This window comes from Eucalyptus grandis, chromosome 7 (assembly GCF_016545825.1).
Source record: "Eucalyptus grandis isolate ANBG69807.140 chromosome 7, ASM1654582v1, whole genome shotgun sequence".
In the NCBI taxonomy this organism is placed as follows: domain Eukaryota; kingdom Viridiplantae; phylum Streptophyta; class Magnoliopsida; order Myrtales; family Myrtaceae; genus Eucalyptus; species Eucalyptus grandis.
In genome coordinates, this window is record NC_052618.1 from 15892154 (window position 1) to 15907851 (window position 15698).

General features: G+C 40.4%; 1 long non-coding RNA gene across 1 annotated transcript; it reads left to right on the forward strand.

Annotated features, from left to right (window-relative positions):
• The first annotated feature begins 690 nt into the window (after window positions 1–690).
• LOC108961147 lies at window positions 691–3711 on the forward strand. Its single transcript, XR_005552642.1, has 4 exons — window positions 691–951; window positions 1766–2218; window positions 2357–2549; window positions 3623–3711. It is a non-coding gene; the product is annotated as an uncharacterized LOC108961147 (long non-coding RNA).
• Window positions 3712–15698: the final 11987 nt, after the last annotated feature.

Below are 15698 nucleotides of genomic sequence, written 5' to 3' on the forward strand. Positions count from 1 at the left end.
GTGTATGGAGAGAAGGCTCTTTAGTGTTGAAAATTCTTCAAAGCATCAAGACATTTGAGGTTTGGGATTGTCCTTGTTTGACAACAATATTTCTGACCGTGACATCCTTCAAGAATCTAACGGCATTAGTGGTGAAGAATTCCTCTGGATTGGTACATCTAGTAACCACTTCAATGGTCACAAATTTGGTGAATCTCGATTGCATGACTATAATAGGATGTGAAAGAATGAAAGAAATAGTGGCAAACGATGGAGATGAAGAAGGAAAAGTGATTTGGGATCTTGATGAGTTGACACTCCAAAATTTGCCAAACCTAGAATGCTTCTCTTCCATCCCAAGTTGCACTTTCAAGTTTCCATTCTTAAGGAGTATTGAAGTAGAAGAGTGCCCAAAGATGAAGACATTTTCTAAGGGTACGCTAATCACACCAGAACTAGAAGATTTGTCACTATTTAGATACAAGTGGGATGGGAATTGGGGGGAGGGTGATGATCTCAATACAATCATACAAAAGTTATCAGCATGAAACAAATGCGCATAGAATTGGTAAAGATTCAATTGATGTCCTTTTCTCGTTCATTCTTTTTTCTTTTCCCTTTTTTCGGTAGCACTGTAAAATTTTAAAACTTTTCTCTTCTTTTTTTGTAACTTTTCTAGTACTGATTACGTCCGATCAGCGCATCATCAAGTCTATCGATCGATCTCGCCTCCTCCTTCGCTGAACAGCAGGAAGCAAAGCAGGGCTCTCCTTCTCCTTCTTGACACCATAGGCGTCAAATGAAGCGTCCGAAATGCCAGGACTGAGAGAAGTGAAGCTGCTGCACTTAGCGGAGCAGAGCCAAGTAGGAGAGAGAGAGGGAGATCCAACCAGATGGAGTGTTATCGTGGTCGTCGTTGCTGGAGAGAAGACCGTGCTCTCTCTCTCCTCCGCCCTTGAACCCAGCAAGCTCGTAAGTTCTTCCGATTTTGGTGTCTTATTGCGTGTGAATTAGTTTGAAGCAGGAAGTTGGTTTCGTAGAGACCTTCCTCAATCTTCGCCTTCTTCTTCTTCAGCTAGGGCTCTGTTCTTCAAACCAGCAATTTTATTGCCCCTAAATCCACATCTTCCGTGCTTTCCTCGCAAGCATTGGCGAGAGAAACGCGTCAGCGTAGGACAATTCTGCGTGTTTGAGCTCTCATCGATGGAGTTGATATAGGGAGAGATTTCTTTTAAAAATCTAAAACTTGGAAATAGTCAGAGAGAATTCCATGCCTTGTCAAAAATATGAGGGCGCCACTTTTACGACTTGTTCTCAATATAGTCCGAACTGCTCATCCTCATGAGAATTTCTTGCGGTTTAACGTGTCTTTGTTTCTGCTTGCATAACTCTCTTTGCCGTTGTTCTTTTCAAATTCTAGAATAATTTTTTGAAGCCCTGTTTCTTTTTCTTGATTGGTTACGAGATGCTGCAAGGATTAAATTTGTTTCCAATTTATGTTAAATCTTTTCATGACAAGTCGAACTAATGAAGTGTGCTTAACCTGCCTCTTCACGGAACCGTCTCTCTCGCTGCTTCGCTCGCCATCCTCAGTTACGATTGTTCTTCTTCTATGAGTTCGTTTTGCTCAACTCGGGGTGCCCTCGTTGTCTGGCTCTTCTTTTATCTAGAGAAATAGCATGGAATTAGCTTCAGTTTTCATTCAGTTCCTTTCGAAGAGTAGTTTCTGCTGACCACATTTGAATTTGATTCTTACCTATTTTGCTTCTGCATACTGCATGTCTAGTCAATGGGAGGGATTTCCCAGCGTTCATCTTTTTTGGTGGGGGAATGGTTTTTGCAAAAAGAGAAGGGTGACTCTGAGCTTCTACTGTTGAAAAGGATAAAGTCGTGCTCTTAGATGTGCATCCACTACAGAAGGCTTTCCTGGCCTGCGGTACTTTGTATGATAAGGTTTTGGATAGTGGATACATCTAGAGTTAGGTGGTCCCATTGGTTGATTGTTCGTCCTTTTTGAAGTCGACGCAACTATGATGGTCGTGGAAGGCATGTGCTTCATTTCATTGGCTGCGGGAGATGATGTCGATGAGAGTATAATCATGTGTAGAATATGTGGATATGCACGGTGCACTTGAAGAAAAACAACCTCGACCGGTGTTTTGGTTGGGGATGTATGCACTGAAGTAGTAAAGCTTCTTGTCTTTTTCTCGCACAGCGTCTGATGTGATTGAAGAATCTGGTATGCCCTTGCACTTCTTGAATTGCACTAGATTTTGTGTGGTAAAATCACAAGGCATGTGCAATCGATGTTTGTAGAGGATTAGCGATATGCGGATGATGAAGCCGAATTTACATTTATATTTTCTTGCTATTGCAGCTAAAGCCGAATTTCTCCCTGGATTCCCTGGTATAGAGTCTGTCCCTGGCCCTCAATTGCCTCAGATTGAGGCATCCTGAGTTGGTTTATTATGGTCCCATGCGTCCAAGGCCTCTCACTGCTCTTAAATCAGCTGACAAATTTTCCAATGGAGCAGGTGGTGATGAGGCCCTCTTATGTTCAGTATGGCTTGGTATGATCTCACACTTATTGACTCAGACTGGCAATGTCTGAAAATCAAATACATCAATGCTGTTTAGATCTTTGCTTATACTCTAGTGTCTTTCCAAGTTTACTTCATTGTGTGGTATATTACATGATATGTTATTTTCCTTGAAGTGTCCGTGGGTGTATATTTAAAACCAGGTATAAATATCTTAACTCTGGAGTAATTGAAGCAGGGAAATAGATGAAAGTACAGTTATTGGGACATAGCTGGTGGTTGGAGGTACGAAAAGATAACAATCATCTCTTTTTTTTTTTCTTTTTTTCTTTTTGGATAGATGCTGTTTTTTTTTTTTTTTTGGAGCAAGGATAGATGCTGTTGGAAAAGTAATTGCTGAGGCGTCTTAAGAATAGAATCCAAGTTCTCTAATATGGAGAAATTGGACAATGTTATTTAATGTTGTAAACGTAGAATATATATGTAAATCACACCACGAGACTAATTGATATGGACAAGCAAATTGCAAAGAATGTTGCTGCCTCCATAACTAAAGAGAAATACCTAATAGATAAGGGGATGGCTTGTTATGATTCTGAAATTTCATTGTAGATCTAATGACTGATAATTTTGTTTTCAAATGGGAGATACTGTTGTATTTTGTTATATTAATCAGATTTGGGGGAAAAAAGATGATTTTACTTTGTCAAATTGAACCAATAGCTTGATAAAACCTTATTTGAGCTGCGCTTGAAAGAATCAAACAGCTTAAGTTTAAATGATCAATTCTATCAATGTTCCAGTTATCAATTTATTTGCTCTTTCCCCTGTGATTGTGATTGTGTGGCTGAAATTGAAATTTTTAAAATATATTTAGGACTTGGAAGGCTTCTTCTGAATGTGTACCCTTTGCATTCTGGAAGCATAGATTTGACCTTGACTTTGGATTAATGGCTTTCGTTGTATGGTTTACTGTCTATTAAACTCTTGAAACTAGCAAGTAATGCCTAAAAACTCACGTTGTATATGATTTGATTATCTCATTAGGGTATGCTTGTGTCTTGGTCTGTTCTTCACCATATGTTGGTTTTTCAACCATGTAGATGGGCAGTCTACTCCTATTCAATTCATCACGCAACATATTCAGGAAATTAAGCAAATCACGACTCTTAGGTATTCGGACAGGTCATGGATGGTGAAGCCAAGGAGTTGTAGATTAGATTTTTTTTGGGGTGGGTTGGGGGGCATTCTTTTCCGCTACTTGGCCCACGTTTGCAAGAGAAAGTCATCTACATGTAGAAACCCATTGATAGGGATGATTTTGTGTTTAAGTCTACATATTCACTAGTGCTGGTTAGGACTTGATTTACATTGATTGAGATGAACTCTGGAATTGTCACTTTCGTTGGTCCAAAATGAATTCAGTATTCCAAATAATATCTGTGACATCCTGATTTTCAGATTCTGATTTCGATTGGTTAAATTGGGCATTTCATCGACGCGACTATAGTGTTTTTCTCTGAGTTGGCCACTCACGAAATAACTAGACTAGCTGGGTAGGCTATTAAGGACTTTAAGGCAGATAGACTGAGAATTCAACCATGAATCGATTTCTCGACCGTGTTCATCTTTAGAAATCATTACGGCACAGTTAAAAATCGAATTAAGATTAGAAATAGGTCGGTTCAATTGAGATGAATGACCGATCGTGGGTGACTCTACTAAATTGGAAAATTCTCATTGACCAGCACTAACTTGATCTTACTATCATTTTGGTACCCTGTGTCCGTATTTGAATCTTAGAGATTTTCACGACAATCAAAAATCGCCAATGTGTCAAGTGAGTTTATCGTGGCTTGAAGAAAATCGACCACGGGTCATTTGTCCTAAAAAGTTCTGAAAACTACCCAGTAGTCTAGGTCGCACTAAAAGCGTGTTCGAGTGAAATTAACCGCCAATCTAAGTCCAATTTTAGAAATTAGAAGTGCTGTCATGTCACAGGTCATTTTAGGAATGTCGATTCAGTCTCAGAAGATTTTTCTGACAACCGAGACTCTTTGGGAAAAAGTCAGTTTATGGCCGTTTTCATTCAGTTGAAGCCAGGGATTGTGAAATTGAGAAGCATGAGGGATTCTTGGATGAGGAAAATAATCAATTTGATAAGTAAGACATCAATTGATTTTTTAGAGTTATTTGAGAGAAATTCAAGAGGGAAATTGGATGCAAAAATGAAAGTGGGGACCGAGTACTCTAATCTGAAATTCTTTTGGGAATCTATGATCTTATTCAAAAGAAAATGAAATAAGAATTTTCTATTTGAGAAGATTCTTTTCTTTTGAATTTATTCCCATTTATTTTTCCCCATTTGGCCAAACACATTTTTCACCACAAGCTCTCTCTTCTTTCTTTCTTTCATTCTCTCTCTCTCTCGCTCTCTCTCTCTCTCTCTCTCTCTCTCTCTCCTTTTCCCCCTCGTGCGAAATGCCCCCTCCACCGTATACCTTGCTGTCTTCAACTTTGCTTCTCATTTCTTTTCTACTTTTTGACTTTTCAACACTTATCTTCTCTCTCTTATCTTTTTCTCTCTTCTCTCTCGTAACCGACCCTCTCTCCCTCCTCTTGTTCGTGCGAACCAGTAAAATAGAAACAAAAGCAGAAGCAGCGACAAGCGTCGCTTGAAGGAGCTACAGGACGAAGCTACCGTCGCCGTCGTGTCGAAGTATTGCCGTCGTCCATCTCCCTCTCGCCCGCTCGAACGCCATCCGCCCTTCTCTCTCCTCCTCTCCCTCTTGGTCGTTCGAACCAGCAAGGGCAGAAATAGAGAGAGCAGCTTGTTGTCGCAACCAGCAGCCGAAATCAGAGCCAAGGCCGTTGTCGCCACCTCACGCCGTGCGCCGTCGCAGCTCCACGGCCACCCAACCATGCCATTTGCCCTCGTCCAGTCGAGCTGCCATCCACGACCCCGTCTAGCCAGCTATTGTTCGGTGGTCGTGAGGGACGGTAGAGGCCCGCCGGAGCTCTCTCCGACCACCATGCGCCGCCACCTCGAACCGCCGGAGCTCCGCTCGGCCCTAGCCACCCTTGCTCGCCTCAACCCGAGCCTTCCACTCACCTTTCTCGGCCTCAACCGCAGTGGACAGAGGGCTGGAAAAATGGGTATGGCAACACCTATTTGGCCCGTTTTAGCCGTCTTCCCGAGCCCGAATGCTCGGCCCGCTTTGAGGAAAGTCGATCCTCGCGTCGACCTTGTCGTTTTGTGTGAGTTTTACTCACTAATGCCTTCTTAGTTTGCTAATTATACTTAAGGTTGATTAGTGTTAGTTAAGTGCAATTAGGTGGTTGGATTATAGTAGATTAGTGATTATTAGATAATTGGGATGCATGTTAGTCAATTGGATTGTGCAATTAGAGAGTAGGCACGTAATACTATTTATTGAATGCTTGGGATTTTTCCCGACCCTTATCGGGTGTTAATTAGGCAATTTAGGCATAAGTGGAATTTTTAGGAATTAAATATTAATTTTCAAAATTAATTATTTAATTATTTATTTCTCGGAAATTCAACTGGGATGGCCATGACCGGGATTTTATGCTGATGATCGTGGTGTAGTCCATTTATTTAATTGAGCTTTATATTGTGCTAAATTGAATTTATCGTATTTATTTATTTAATTTTTGAAATTAATTATTTAATTATTTATTTCCCAGAAATTCAACTGGGATGGCTAGTGACCAGAATTTCATGGTTCGTTTATTTATTCGAGCCTTAATTTGTGAGAAATTGATTTATTAGTGATTTTAGAATTTATTCCTAAATTGAATAATCTTTGGTTATTAATTGAAGAATAACCAGGCATCGGTTGATAATGCCACTAAATCTAAATTTGCCAAGTGGGGCCGTGATGCCACTACATATTGAAAGTTGCCGAGTGGGGCCATGATGCCACTACATATTGAAAATTGCCGAGTGGGGCCGTGATGCCACTAAATATTGAAAGTTGCCGAGTGGGGCCGTGATGCCACTAAATCTAAGAAAATTGCTCGGTGGGGCCGTGATGCCACTAAATCTAAGAAAATTGCCTAAATGATTCCGTGATTACCACCTATAATTAATATAATTGGGAATTAAATTGGAATAGTTGAAATGACCGGAAGTGATCTTGTTGATATGTAATCGACTAGGCCGATTGATCGATGATTCGATCTGAGTGTGATTAGATGTGATTCATTACTTTAATATGATGTTGTGAATTGATTGATTGAATGGAATGATCGGTGAATGGTTGATTAAGACGTAATCGACTAGGTTGATTGATCATTGCCTTGAATTGATATTGTAAATTGGTTGGAATAATGGAAATGACTGTGAGTGGTCTTGTTGGCGTGTAATAGACTAGGTCGATTTGATCGATGCTTCGATCAGTGATGTGATTGCTTGGATGCCTATTTGATTTGTGCTAATATGCAGGTGGAATCTGAGGCCAAGGTAAGTCCTCTGACTCGTGTTGTGCATAGGCAGCCCTAAGATGTATTAGTTTACTAATTGGGTCTTAAGGGGTAGAACTTGCTGAGGCGTTTGTCTCAGTGGTTATTGAATAACCATTTCAGGACCTAGATGAGGAGCCTAAGGAGGAGGAATCTGATGAGGAGATCCCTGATGAGGAACCCGAAGAGGAGTACTAAGGAGGAGAAGCCCGATGATAACCCCGAGTACGACTTGGATGAGGACTGAGATCCCGTCCTATCTTGTAAGACCTTGTCTGCATGTGAATAGATGTTAGATTTGACTTACGTATATAGAGTATTGTAGAATACTATGAGATGTGTATAAAAAGAGATCAGTTGAGAATTTCAGTATGAAAATTATGGCCTACTTTTCTATCCCATTGTTTTATTGTTTGGGGATTTATAATTACTTCCGCATGTGCATATATAAATGAAAGGGTTGGCGATACTTAGTCCTGGGATATTGCATTTTAAAAATCGACCAAAGGTAAGGTATGTATGCATGCCTGAGGATCGGGGCGTGACAATATCTCCTTTATATAGTCTTGAGGAATCAAGGAAGTGTATACTTTTATGCCAATTGGGTTTTATGAGGTTGATCATAATCTAGATGCACACTCATTAATGCCACATTCCAAATCTGAATGAACTGAAAAGTATGTGCTTCAAGATGTCCTTTTTGGTTTATGCATTCTTGTTATGTTGTTCTTCGTTTTGAATTTGAAATCAGGTCTCATAGGCTTATTAAGATTATGGGTTTTATTTTTCCTATAGGGAATAACAAAAAGGTTTAGGAGGATGCTTTTGAGAGAATGGTGCAATTATTTGGCCCGTGGAATTGGAAAAATGTGATGAGATGGTTTGGCTAGCAAAGGGTTTGAATGAATCTATAGAGCACCACTGTGGGGGCCAATCTTTGGTCTTCTAATTTGGAGGGGACTCCATTTTCCATGTCACTGTAATTGATGAAAGGATGTTTGAGATGGAATATCCATCGATCAATGTCAATGTGAGGAACTGAGCCTCAGCCATTGTGGAATTGTCTTGCTGAAAGTGGAAGATGCCTTTGCTTGCTGTGATGTTTCAGTTGAGCTTGAAGTCTGGGGGGATGAACTGCATTCAGCCAAGTGTCCTCAATCTTGTATAGAAATAGAATTTGATCAGGTTTGCAAAGTTCATGGCAATTCCTATGCACATTCATCAACTAAGTTTGCAGAGGGACAAAAGTTCGAACTGCTCATCACAAGATTTTCCAGGTTTGAATATGTGAATCTTAATATATTAGCTAATTCTCCCCTTGAGTGTGTTGTTCTCGTGTTTGACTCAAATATCGTACAGGAATTGTCCATGTCTTTAGGCTAAGAGAAACTGCATTAGAGTTAATGTAAGAGAAACTGTGTTAGAGCTAATTCATTCTTTTAGTGTTTCTCTGTCTCCAAATCTCCCGTGTGTGCATATGTATGTGTCACACCCGATTTACAAGAAAAAGGGGCATGACACGGCTGTCCTTTTACCAAAGGACGTAGCCTCAACATAACCAAAATTCAACTAGATTTCAACATATATACATCCACATATATATTTATATATATATATATATATATTTTGACAAAAATGGGTATTTGGTTACAATATCGAGTATATCGATAATCCACCAAAATCAAAACATAAACCTTTTACAATGTGATGTCCTAGATTTTCAGTCATGTTTTCAATTGAATAAATTGGGCATTTCATTGACGCGTCTATAAGGCTGTTATCAGAGCTGATCACTCTCAAGATAACTAGACTACCTGGGGAAGCCATTAAGGATTTTAAGGCAAATAGACTTAAGAATTCGACCAGGAATCGGCTTCTCGACTGTGCTTATCTTTAGAGGTCAATACGACACAATATAAAATCGATTCGAAATCGAGATAGACTGGTTCGATTGAGATGTGTGGCTAATTGTGACACCACTAAATTAGTGACACCACTAAATTAAAAATTTTCGGGGATTTTCACAACAATCGAGAGTCGCCAATGAGTTGAGTGGGTTCATAGTGGCTCGAAGAAAAATCGACCACGAGTCAGTTGCACTAAAAATGCCTGAAGGTTACCTGGTAGCCTAGGTCACGCTAAAAACGCGTCAAGTGAAATTAACTATGAATTCAAGTCCGATTTCAGAAATTGGAATTTCTGTCTTGTCACAATAAATTCTAGGAATGTCGACTCAATCTCAGAAGATTTTTATGACACCTGACACTTTTTGGGAAAAAAAAGTTGTCGTGTGGCCATTTCGTTCAATTAAAGCCAGGAATTATTTTGTTGGTGAAATTGAGGAGCATGAGGGATTATTGGATAAAGAAAATAATCAATTTGATAAAGGAAATATCAATTGATTTTGGGAGAGTTATTTGAGAGAAATTTAAGAGGGAATTTGGATGCAAAATGCAAGTGGGGACCAAGAATTCTAAGTTGAAATTCCTTTTGAGAATCTATGAGCTTATTTAAAAGAAATTGGGATTAGAATTTTCTATTTGAGAATTTTTTTTTTTTTTGTGATCTTCCCATTTATTTTCCATTTTTAGCCAAACACCTTTTCCCCTTTCTCTCTCCCTCTTTCTTTCTTTCTTTTTCTTTCTCTCTCTCTCCCTCTCTTTTTCTTTTCCCTTGTGTGCAGCCCCTCCCCCTTCCACCGAATGCTTGGCTGGCTTCCACTTTGCTTTTCTTCTTTGACCATTCAAACTTCTTCACTCTTATCTCTTCTTCTCTCTCTTCTCTCTTCTCTCTCTTTCCTCTCTCCCCCTCTCGTTCGAACAAAAACAGAAGCCAAGCAGAAGCCGCAAGCGCATGAAGATAGAAGCCACTCGCTGCCGCTCGAGCTCCGCCACCCGCGCTCCGCCCGTGCTCCGCCGCTTGCCTTCGTCTCTTCCTCATCCCCTCAGCCGTCGTCGCCGCCCCCTTTTCTTCCTCTCTGTTTTTGTGCAAAGATAGAAGACAGCAGAAACATAAGCAGCGGCCATCGTCGTCTGAAGACCGGAGCTACTATCGCCGTTGAAGCCACGCCGGACCGCCGTCCGCTCCACCCGCATGACACCACCCATCGCCGTTCATCTTCAGCTCGCCCGCTTGTGCACCGTCCGCCTCGTCCAGCTGAGTTGTCACCTCTGCCCAGCTCGTCTAGGCCACCATAGGCCATGACCCGACCTACTCCGGCCGCCGTTCGGACCCGCCGGAGCCCCTCTTGCCCTCCGCCGGCCTCGCCCAACCAGCTCAGCCACCGGACGAGCTTCGTCCAGCCAAGAACAATGGCTGGAAAATGGGTTTCCAGCATTGTTCAAGGCCCGCTTTGGGCCGTTTCCGGGCCCCGAACCCGAGCCGTGCTTTGGGGTTTATTGTTCCTCGCGCCGTCCCCGTCGGATTGATCCGATTTGCGCACGATTCCAGTGAGTAATCTCACTAATCCCCGCTTAGTTGGCTAATTATGCTTAGGGGTTGGTTAGGTTTAATTAAATGTAATTAGGTGGTTAGATTAGAATGAATTAGTATTTATTAGTCAATTGTGATGCGAATTAGAAAAATTGAGTGAGCTTTAGCAAGTAGACATGGTCCTATTTATTGAAAGTATCTTGGGATTTTTCCTAACCCTTAGTGGGCTTCAATTAGGCTTTTCGGGCCTAAGTGGAATTTTTGGTATTTAAATATTAATTTTCAAATTAAATTACATAATTATTTATTTTCCGAAAATTCAACTGGGATAGCTCGTGACTAGAATTTTATGCTGGTGACCGTGGTGAAGTCCGTTTATTTAATTGGGCTTTATTTTGAGCTAAATTGAATTATAAATATTTATTAATTAATTTTCGAAATTAATTAATTAATTATTTATTTTTCGAAAATTAAGATTTAGATGGCCGACGACCGAAATCTCGTGTTGATCGTCGTGGCACAATCTGTTTATTTAATTGAGCTGCAATTTGTATGAAATTGATTTAATTATGGATTTTTAGGAGTTATTCATATTGAGTCGATTGTTAATTATTTGATTGAGAAATCGTTGGGTATTGGTTATCACCTAAAAGAAAATACGTGGGCTCGGTGAATTGGAATATCACCTGGAGAATGCATGTGAATTTAGTGGTTGAATATGTCATTTTGGCGAAGAGGTCGCCTTAGAGAATGCACGTGGCTCGGAGACTTGGTATGTCCTCCTAGAGAATGCACGTGGCTCGGTGACAGAGTTTGGTATCTAAAAGGGCACGTGGCTCGGTGAATTGATGCATCACTTTGGTGAGATAGCACCTAAGAGAAGGCACGTGGGCCTGGGCATCGTAAAAAGGACACGTGGCTCGGTGATCTGATGCGTCACCTTGGCGAACTAGTGCCTTAGAGAATGCACGTGGGTCCAATTTTCAAGAATGGCATCTAAAAGGGCACATGGCTCGGTGACTTGATGTACCACCTTGGCGAAAAGGTCGCCTCAGAGAATGCAGGTGGGCCCAAGGTTTGAGGCACGTGACTCGGAGACTTGGGATGTCGTCTTGGAGAATGCACGTGGCCTAGCTTTTAGATGTTCCTCAATGGGGAATGATTTGTGTGACATGTAATCGACTGGTTCGATTTGTTTGGAGTAAATGGGTACCTATTGTGAATTGTACTGACTTGCAAGTGAAATCTGAGGCCAAGGTAAGTCCTCTAACCTGTGCGTGTTTAGGCAGCCTATAGTATAATGGTTTACTAATCGGGCCTTAGTGGGGTAGAACTCGCTGAGACGTAGTCTCATCCCGGTTTGGGGAAAACATTTCAGGCTTGTAGATGAACCCAAGGAGGAGGAATCGGAGAAGGAGAACACTGAAGTAAAACCTGAGGAGGAGAAAGATTTTTTAAGAAGAAGATGATCCAGAAAGGGATCCTAAGTACGACCCGGATGGATTGAGATTCCATCTTCTTTTGGAAATCCTGTTTTGATGTGAATAGAGTGAAAGTAAAAAGACGTGAATAGTTGTGAAGTACTCTGGTTTGTGTTTTGTATAAAAGTTTGGTTATAAATTTCAATATGAAAAATATGGCCTTGCTTATCTATCCCATCGATTTACTGTCTAGGGATTTATAATTACTTCCGCATGTGCTTAATAAATAAAAGGGTCGGCGATACATAGTCCTGGGATATCGCATTATAAAATCGACCAAAAGAGAAGGATGTGTGCGTGCCCAAGGATCGGGCGTGACATTCAAAGGCTAACTTATAAACCTATTAACTATGCACAAGTCATACCAAAAAGTTTCCACCACAAAAGTCCTCGCCGAACAAACGCTCACGCCTACTCGCGACTCGTTGAAGAACCTGAAAAACAATTATAAGAAAGGAGCGAGCTACCACGGCTCAGTGAGTAACACATTTCTTCTAAGCGGATCGAGAAATCACTATGCACATTCAAAACATAACTCAAATACATAATCGTAAATCAAATACCGAAGATACCAATGGTTTAGTCCATTGGTCAATCTCATAAAACATGCATCAATAGTCTATTACATTGATTAATCTCATCAAATCACATCAATGGTCCATTTCATCGACCAAACTCAAATCGCACGTCAATGGTCCATTCCATCGACCAAACTCAAATCACACGTCAATGGTCCACTCCATTGACCAATTCATGCTAAAATGTCTAACCATGGTCACGCGTATCGCCCATGACAAGACGACCAAGATTCCCCCTTTGGCAAGGTCTCCACCTATTATTAGCTAGTAGCTCTGCCCACAAGGATATTCTAGATTAATATGCGCATACCCACACACCCTTCATGGTCCACAGCGACATTGAGCACCAATCACCAATCACAATATCCAGTAATCCAACATCAGAAAGGAAGTCATATCACAACTCAAAATTTGATATATAAATATCAAAGTATTCTCCAAAACATTTCAAGATTCTTTCACAAAGAATTTCACAAATCCTTTTTCAAACAACCATTCAAATCGAAGTCGGAATATAACTCCCTTCGAACAACAAAAATGGCAGTAATAGCTCGATCATGTTTTATACAACAAAATATGCTTTTTACCAACTCATGGAATATATAATTCACCACATTTCTCAAAACATGACTTTAAAATAAAAAGAAGAAATAGTGTTACTCACTTGGGAAAAGCTAAAACTCAACTACGACGCTCACTCGAACTAACGCATTCGGATTCCTAACAATTAATGGAAAAACAATATCAAAAGGCCTAGTAAAAAGGATATTTGCATAACGACTCGTCTATACTAGGCCTATTTGTCGATAAAATGACACCTATGCGTCACAAAAGCTCTCATTTATCGAAAACCCATCATTTTCTGCTAGGTGCGGCCCATGCGCCAACTTCATCACGCCATAACTTCCTCCACGAAAATCCGTTTCAAGCCGTCTTACAGTCTTTAGAAAACTCTCTGAATGTACAACAACAACCCCAACTTAGTCGCCCCAATACAGTGCCAAAAACAACAAAAAAAGAGGCTTGAAGCTACTGATCGCTACAGTACCAGAATGCGCCCCCAACTTCAAAATTCCGTTTAGGACAAACCGCAAGTTCAAATCATGATCCGAAAGATGCTATAGCTTCACAACATCCCAAAGTACCATTTTTACAAAAATATATAGCTCAACAACTCAAAAATCAAGCTTCGCCACACAAATATCCAAGAAATCCGAATTTCGAGCCCTAATTGCGGCTAATGCTTCAAGTAAGTGATTAAAGGCTTCAATTTCTTACCGGCTTTGCAAAACACACTTGAGTTGGCTTGATGAGGCGTCTGGATCACGAGCGCGCCAATTTTTTTTTTCCTTTTTCCCTTTTTCCTTTCTCTTCTTTCTCTCTTTTCCCTTGTTTCTTTCGAAACCCTGCTTCTGCCCGTGCTCTTCTCTCTCTCTCTCTCTCTCTCTCTCTCTCTCTTCTCTCTTTGAAGCACAATCGAAGGTTCCACAAATATCCTTCAGCTTTCCTTTTTGACTTTTCAAACTCTTTCTTTTCCTTTTATTTTATTGTCTTTTAAAGCCCATATATTACATTCTCCTCTCGTTAAAAAAAAAAAATTCGTCCTCGAAATTTACAAGCACCTCAATCATGAAACAAGCGAGGGTATTTGCGCCTTGCCTCTTCCTCTAGTTCTCAAGTGGCCTCTCTTTCCGTGTGATTTTGTCACTGGATCTTCACATAAGGAATAGTGCGTCATTGCAACACCTGATCCTTCTTATCGATGATACAAATTGGCTGCTCTTCGTACGTTAAGTTTTCTCTCAACTTCAATGGTGTAAAATCCAATACGTGATCATGATTTGGCACATATTTCCGTAATAAGGATACATGAAACACATTATGGACTCTGGATAATGCTGGAGGTAAAGCTAGCTTATAAGCAACTTCACCAATCTTTTCTAATATAAAAAATGGTCCCACGTACCTTGGGCTTAATTTACCACACATGCCAAATCTCATGACGCCCTTCATAAGAGAAACCTTCAAGAATACATGGTCTCCTACATTAAATTCTACTTTGTGCCTCTTAAGGTCTGCATAACTTTTCTGACGGCTTTGTGCTGTTTTGAAACGCTCTCGAATGAGTCTGATTTTCTCTTCTGATTGTTGTATGTATTCAGGGTCGGTTAATCTTTTCTCACCAACATCATCCCAGCAAATAGGAGTCCTACATTATGCCCATACAAAGCTTCGAAAGGAACCATTTTAATACCGGAATGATGGCTGTTATTATAAGAAAACTCTGCCAAGTGTAAATGTTCGTCCCACGAACCACCAAAGTCAATAATGCAAGATCGTAGCATATCCTCTAATGTCTGAATAGTTCTCTCTGACTGACCATCTGTCTATGGGTGAAAAGATGTGCTAAAGTTGAGTTGAGTACTTAACGCCCCTTGTAAACTCTTCCAAAAGTTAGACACAAACCTAGGATCTCTATCGGAAACAATACTCACGGGAACTCCACGAAGTCTCACTATCTCATTGATGTATCGCTTCGACATGTCTTCAAGTGAAAGACCAAATCGATTAGACAAAAAGTGTGCTGATTTAGTCAATCGATCAACAATCACCCATATGGCATTCTTACCACTAGGCATCCTCGGTAAGCCGACGATGAAATCCATAGTAATATGCTCTCACTTTTGTTTAGGTACTTCATGTGGGTGTAGCTAGCCACCTATTTTTTTATGCTCAATTTTCACTTGCTGGCAAACTAGACATTGGTTGACAAACTTGACAATATCTTTCTTTATATTGATCCACCAAAAATTTCCTCTCAAATTCCTGTACATCTTGGTGCTCCCCGGATGAATCGAGAATCTAGTGCTATGAGCTTCTTGTAATATCTCCTTTTTCAATTCTAAATCATTGGGAACACATAATCGATCACGAAACCTCAATGACCCATCTACATGGATACTAAAGTCATATTGTTTCCTAGTTTTTACACCTTCTTTGATCTTCTCCAATTGAGGATCTTCATTTTGTTTACCCTTGATTTTGTCAATTAATGTCGGTTGTACTCGAAGATTAGCTAATTGAGCACTAAGCTGATGGACCAAAACCTCCATGTCCAGCTTTCTCATATCTTCAAGAATAGGCTTTTGAGAAGTGAGCAATGCTGCCATATTTCCAAAGGATTTGTGACTCAATGCATCAGC